The sequence below is a fragment of the Sceloporus occidentalis genome, unplaced genomic scaffold (genome assembly GCF_023333645.1).
Source record: "Sceloporus occidentalis isolate IW3139 unplaced genomic scaffold, rSceOcc1.0.p SCAF_25, whole genome shotgun sequence".
NCBI classification, from domain to species: Eukaryota; Metazoa; Chordata; class Lepidosauria; order Squamata; family Phrynosomatidae; genus Sceloporus; species Sceloporus occidentalis.
This window is the reverse complement of record NW_028317005.1, coordinates 1602255-1609824: the sequence shown is the minus strand read 5'-3', so window position 1 is coordinate 1609824 and position 7570 is coordinate 1602255.

Genomic DNA, 7570 nt, shown 5'->3' with positions numbered 1-7570 from the left:
TTCCTGAAGCAATATCACTTTTATTTAATTGGTAGGCGATGAAGGACTATAGTGGATTCATACAATGCACTTGTGATGGTAAAACAGAATTGCAATAACAATTTTGCAGAAGTAAAAAATCAGCTAAAATGTAATTTTTAAATTTAAAAAGTATTTTTAAATTCAAAATGATGTATGTTGATGCTGTAGTACCTGCTGACTCCGTGCTCCTCAGTTTAGGATAGCACACATGATTTTGATTTCACTTAGTGCTTAAAAACTGCATAGCTGCATTTTTTGACATATATAAATCATCTCAAATTCCTATTAATTCTGGCGCTGTGACAAAAAGTACCATTTTGCAAGACCCCTATACTCATTGAAATGGCTCCTGAAAATGTTTTTGTTAACATGCATTCTATAGGAATACAGAATAATAACAATTATTATTATTAATAATAAATAATAATAACAATTATGGGTTTTAAGAACGTTTAGAGAATTGGGAGAGTTTTCTTGCAGGAAAGCTTGTTGCCCCGGCTCTGCAGTGCAGCTGTAATGCACCTAACGTACTGTACAATGATCCAGAAACTGTAGAGAGAGGGCATTGAGGTGCACTGATCTACTTAAACTATCACTAATTTAATGTCACACTGTTAATCTTCAACAGATTTCAGATGTGTTCTTTGTAACCTTAACTAATTAATGCTGACCAAAAAATCATCAAGCTTTTGATTCTGAACAATCCAAATCCATGAGAGAGATCAAAGAAATATAATGTTGAATGTAAAAAGAGAGCATGAGATTAATGCTGGCATTTGTTAGTGTCTGATAAGGCAAGACCTCTGCACAGTTTAAGAGGGGCACTCCACAATTTTCATGTTGTCCCCCCTTACAAATGATAACCCCCATATGCATTTGTTTCTTTATCCACCCCCAGCTAGACGGCTCACAGGGGGGTTGTCCTCTGCAACGGCACCTTCTCCTACAGGTAAGTCTCTTAGATTTTTTTCAATATGTGGTCAAGAATACATATCAAAGTACTTACAAATAATTTAAATATGCATTTTTGTAGGAGGGGCCGCATTGGACACTAGAATGCCCCTTTTCTGAAAAGAGACTGTATATTAAAAATCCAGCTATAATACCGCCAGCTTCTACTTCGGTTTAATGCAAAAATAATGCTATATGCATTTTTCTACATTATTCAATGACTAAAGTGTGATTTGCAACAAGGTTGTAAAAAAATGCAGTAAGCAACTCAATGACCTTACTAAACTGCATACAACCATCATACATTTAACGGTGTAAGCGCAGAGAAAGTGCTACATTCAAACCATTGGAAACCCTTACTTGAAAGTGATACAGAATGGTGCTCAGTTTGTACAAGCACCTAATATTGATACATTTTTGCATGTTTTGACACCATAAAATCTTTTGTCTAACCTCCACTAGCCCTTGACACCATACAAGAAACGATAACACAGACTGGACATGTGCAGGCAAGCAAAAAGAAGCCAAAGAAATGACATTTAACCTCCTCAATAAGTACACTTGGTTTTCAAGTTCTGTGAATGCTAGTCTTTAATAAGCATTAATTGGAAGAGACACATGTTTCTAATATAAGTTGGCTGGGAGGCCAATTATAGAGTTGGCTAGGTTCCCAGAATAAGTTTCCCCGCCCTCCCCCCAAACTAAATGTTGTGCAGGAGATGTGTTCAGTCAAACTCATCTCCATTCGCATGATATACTAACCTGTGGTCAGCTCCAACTGTTACTTGGGAAAAGCTAGGGGTGGCGATTCACTCAGACCCCTGTGCATATGTGAAATGTAAAGTTACCCTTTGTTTACCTTCCTGTACAAGTGTTTCTGTAATTACTTATAGTCTGGCGATGCTTACCCCTCATATGGACTAACGAGTCTATCTTCTTTGTGTCAGAATTTATTTTTGGGGACTAGACTCTCCTTTCAACAGAGGATTGTAAATTACCATTAAAGTCAACAGGGAGACTCAAATGAAGAAACGCAAAGCTTATAAACAAACTATGAATTGGAGTCACACGTCATTCCAACTTCATTGTGAGGAACTAAAAAGTATAGTAGCTATACATCTAGGTTGTGCTTTAGTAAACACATAATATTAAAATTGGGAGGCGGTAATGGAATAGGCTCTTATTTTTATTATACAATGTACCCACAAATGTCATATGTGTTTGCCATTTGATTCATTGAAATGAAACAAGGAGAACATTTGTATTTTGTTTTTGATCTTAAGGAATACTCAGCATGGCATATACAATTTATGGCTAGTGTAATAAAACAACAATTTTTTTACCAACAATAATTAATTGTTTTAGTGCAAATGGGGATTTTAATTCCCCTGGCAAAGGGTAGGGCAAGGTACATCTCGGAGCTACTTGGCCTGGGGAGACTAACTCCCCAAAAACTAACTAACTAACTAACTGAGTAGTTTTTGACTAACTAAATCAAAAACTACTCAATCACATTTGTTAATCTAACCATGATCATACTCATTGTTGGTTATTTATATAGTATATATTGTACTGACTAGTGTAAAATCCTGAATCCTTATTTCTTCTATGGACATTATCATGGGGCATACAATTTTAATATTTTGACACATACCGTTCATATTATTAAAGTCTTTTTTTATATAGCTAATAAAGCTGACTAAGTGAAGTTTTTTAACTTCTTAAAGCCCTGTTAATTTAACGTGTTCTCAATATCGATGTCTTCTAAGAAATAAGCGGGTCAGAGATTTTTATATTAGAGGATTGCCATTCAAACGCTTAATATGAGCATATCCTCGACAAGTAAAATTAGAGCTTTAGGATGTGTTATTAGAGGAAACACATAGGTTTCCAACCTTTTGGTGAGAGCAACTCTCAACTTGGACACTAGGTGTCCTCTAACCTATTTGCAGCTTAGATTGAACGTATGCTGAATTTATTTCATTAGGTGTCTTTTTCGTATTAACACATAAGTATAAAACACTTTAACTGCTAGTGATTATCATTCTCATTTGTTACTCTTTAAATGATATAAATCATAGTGTCGGGTGTTGTTCCAATGTTGCTACATTTTTTTAGTTTCTACCCTGCCCATGTGAGATTTAGCACATTATTAATCATCTTTAGGGAAAATAATAAAATATTATTATTCTATCTCCCCTCCCAGCATAAACACAGTTAATTACTGCTAATAAGATAATGTAGTGTGTGCATGTTGAATTTTAGTACACATATAGAAATTCAGTGATGCAGAGATGACTTAGATCCAGGCTAAAAAAAAACATCACTGCTCTATTGAACCATCCATTATTTAAAACAATGAATCTCTAGCCTCCTGGGGTTGCCTAAAATGCAGAATCAGCACTGCTGGGAGATTAATCTTTTAAAAAGATGTATAAGATATTCCCACACTTTTTATAAGAATTTATTTTCTCTATTGACTGACCCTTGTATGAGTATTATCACTTCCGATTTCTATTCTGTTTCAACCCTTTGCTTGAGGGTATCTCATTTATGCTTCAGATGTAGTTTCTTACCACGCTATCAATAATAACTGCAATGTGCACAGTTTGGCTTGGTATGTGTTTTAAACGTTAATATCATCTTTTTCCAAGTTTAGCATGAAGCAGTGAATCAACCTACATTGTATCCACAAAGCAGTTGAATTTTAAGTATGTGCTAGACATCTGCAAATGGGCCAAAAATGATTCTGGACCATTCATTCCCTGTCCATTTCTTTTGGCCAAAAATTTGGAGTTAATTTTAATTCAGGAAAGGATTACACTCATTCTGCTTCGCTCTCTCTCATGCTCTCTAAATGCTTGACATGGCCTCCAGGTGAACCTCTTCAAAAGGGTGGAGTTCCCGGGCACACCCACTCCTCTGATTGGCAGAACCCAAAGCCCAGAACAATACAGGTAGACTTGAGGAAAAAGGGAGGTGCAAAAACGCTTCCCTTTCTCATTGTACCTTTCTTCATTATTCTGACCTCCCGCTGAACTTTGCAATCAGGTGCATTGTGTACAAAGTGCCAGTTACTTTAATGCTCTCATTCATTCTTTGATATGATTCCAACCACTGCCACTGGAGCTGTTTGGTGCTGTGATTCACTAGTGATGCGGTGCAGTCAAGGCCTGATATGCTGTATGTACTAATGGAACACTTCACTAAAAGACACTAGAGAAATTATCGAATTTTCAACAGCATCAATCAGCAGTTGATGATGGGTTGTGGCATTGTTACTCTGAACACTTAATAAAAACAGTCCCACTTAAAACATACAGAGAATTGGATGAAAGGTCATTTTTGTAAATTATACAGTCAAGTAACCGATTATAGAGTTCTAAACTGTGTTTTCACTACAAGCTTCCATCATATAAGTGTTTTTATTACAATAAGTCTTCTTTTCCTGACATGAGAGTCATACTATGTACAGTACATCAGGCCTGGACTGTACTACATCGCCACACAGTGGATCGCAGCACCAAACAGCTCCAGTGGAAGTGAATCACATGAAAGAAATAATAATAGCATTACAGTAATTGACACTTAAACATCACACAATGCAGTGGTCAGAACTTCTGCAAAGGGGCACAGCCTCCAGGCACACCACCGTTTTGCAAAAGTTCACTGGGAGGCCATGTCCAATTGTCCATTGGAGAAGCAGATGAAGAAAGAATAATTTTTGGAGTAGTGGACAAAGAAAGAAGACAGAAGAAAGAGGAACAAGAGGATGCAAGAAAAGAAGTGGCTCTGCACAGGAAGGAGTCAGGGACACAGAGTTATTCGGCAGAGAAGGTAGGGTAACATTCATAGAGAGAGTGAACGAGAGTGTGAGAGAAGGTGAGTGAGAGTGTGAAAGAATGTGAAAGAGCATGAGAGAGCTCTCGATTTCAGAGATTTATACAAACTGACAAAATTGGCAAATTTCATTATAATTTAATTTAGTACAAATCTGAATGCACAAGTCTAATTTCCAATGCTTTATTTACATGATTCAAATGAATTATGGACAAAAGAGTAGAAATTCTACACTCTTTGACAGAATGAAAAATAAATATATCCATAATAAAGGAAGTGTCATCAAAACTTGTTATGTTTGAAAAAGAAGCATCAGCAGGCTGGCCCAGGAGAAGGAAGCCCAGCAGGCTGGCCCAATCGCATCCAGAGCTGGTTCCAAAATTCTATAAACAGGACCAACCCAGTCGCAAAGGTGGGAAAATTAAAACATGTAGCACAGTGTTGCTTAACCACGTAGTAGATTCTAAGCACACTTTGATAAAAACAAATGGGAGAGATAGAGAGAAATATAGAGATAAAAGGGGTAACAAGGAAGGCGAGAAAGGGAAGAGATCTGAAAAGGAGAAATAATGAAATAGAGGAGGAATTATGAAAAAGGCCAGAGAGAGAGAGAGCCTGTTTGTATTTTAAAGTGTTTATCTTAGAGCGAATTTGGTAAAATTTATACCTTTATTGGCTAACTGTCGTATAATAGATTGAAAGCTTTCAAGACTATCTAAGTCTCTTCTTCAGACATTGCATATGTTATATGTTATAGCAAATATGTGTAGGGACGGCCAAGTGTGTGGATGCAAGGGCAAGTGAAAGCCAGGATGTTTATGTGTAAGGGCAAGCGTGAATGTGCGTTTGTATGTATGTGTGTATGGGCAGACGTATGTTTATGGGCAGGGATTTGTATATGTATATAGATATATATATATATTGAATATAAAATATAAAAAGAGTGAGAGAGACTGAGAGGAGCCCTGAGACTCTGAGAGGAGACCACGGTGGGTGCAATCTAGGTGCTGAATATATCCTGTGGATGCAATCTGGGCAAATCCTGTATCTGTGTATAATCTGGGTGCTAGGTCAAATCCTGTGTGTGCAATCTGGGTGCTGGAGCAAGTCCTATGGATAGAATATGGGTGCTGAGGCAAGTTATAATGTACATATTTTATAGTTAAAATAGGATGTCTAAGGCATATATATATATATATATATATATATACTTGGTTGCATATTTTAGAGGTTCAGAGGTTGTGTGTATATAGCATTTTATAATTGCCCCCTATTATTGTCTCTGTCCCTCTAAATATGAGATGCCACTTTGTAGCTCAGAATCCAGTCGTGTTTCCAGAAAACTTTATGCATGTAAACCAGTATCAATCTCTGAACACTGAATGATAAGAAGCAAATTTCAGCTTTTTATGCTATTTCTATTCTACACCCAAATATAGGAAGAAAATGAAAAGCATTATTTAAAGACCTGATGCATGTTTCATCTGAGATTGATTTAGAAGCACCTGAAATACATTTCCCTTCCAGTACAGGAATATCAAATATCTGAAATATTAATATGAAAACCACTCAGTTTTTTTCCTTACCTTTGCCAGGGTCATCATTTTGTAATCTGTCCTTGGCAAACGTGTATTCCCCTGATCCTTCCTTTTAATAATGCAGGTGAAAAATAAAAGAACAAATGCTAGAACGTGGCAGGATTAGTTACTTTCTTTGTGTTTAGGAAATACAGTACTTTAGAATTATCAAGCATATCTTTGTTAGCAAAGGACATAACTAGAAAAATATTTGTACCTTCTTTGTCCCTTGCCCCCGCCCCTTCCAACATAAACTCTGGCATATGTATGTAAACACACTTACACAAATTAAACTCATACTCACTAATACACACGTACACATTCATTCTAACACACACTCCATCTCACTCCACTTACACATCCATGCTCATACACAAACACCTACACATACATGATCACACACAAACACCCACACATCCATGCTTTCGTAAATACATGCATGCTCACACACAAATTACACATGCATGCTCACACACACAATTACACATGCATGCTCACACACACACAATTAAACATCCATCCTCTCAAACACAATTACACATCTATCCTCTCACACACAAGTACACATCCATGCACACACACAAGTACATTTCTATGCTCACATTCATACAAACAACCCCTCTCATCGCTCCTGCAGCTTGCTGTCCCGCTGCTCGCACACTATACACTCTTGTCTCCTCGTGCCGGTTCACAATATCTATAGGCCCATCCAGTCCATGTAAAGACTCAAACATGAATCGGTCCTTGTTCTGTCTTAGATTCAATATAGCATTTTGCCTGTTACATGCATGTTTAAATTCCTTCACTGTATTAGCCTCTACACACTAGTTTTAGACTATGACATCTATATGACATCTTACATTTCACCTCCTTTAAAATAAACTTCCTTACTGTACTCTCTTAAAAACTTGTAAGTTTTTTTTCTCCTTCTTTGGATCAAAAGGAGGATCAAAAGGATAGGTAGGAGGTTTGAAGTTGATGGACTTAGGTCAACCTAATGTATTATGTTACATATCTAAAAAAAAGTTGTATCACCCTTTTGGTTAACCTGGCAATTTTCTGCTCTGTGTGATGTTTGGAGCTTCTGATAATGCCTTAGCTGTCATCTTCCTCCTGATGAGCCTGTTTATAGTTCATATGAACAGGAAGATAAAAACAGCAAGATATTAATGTAAACATTT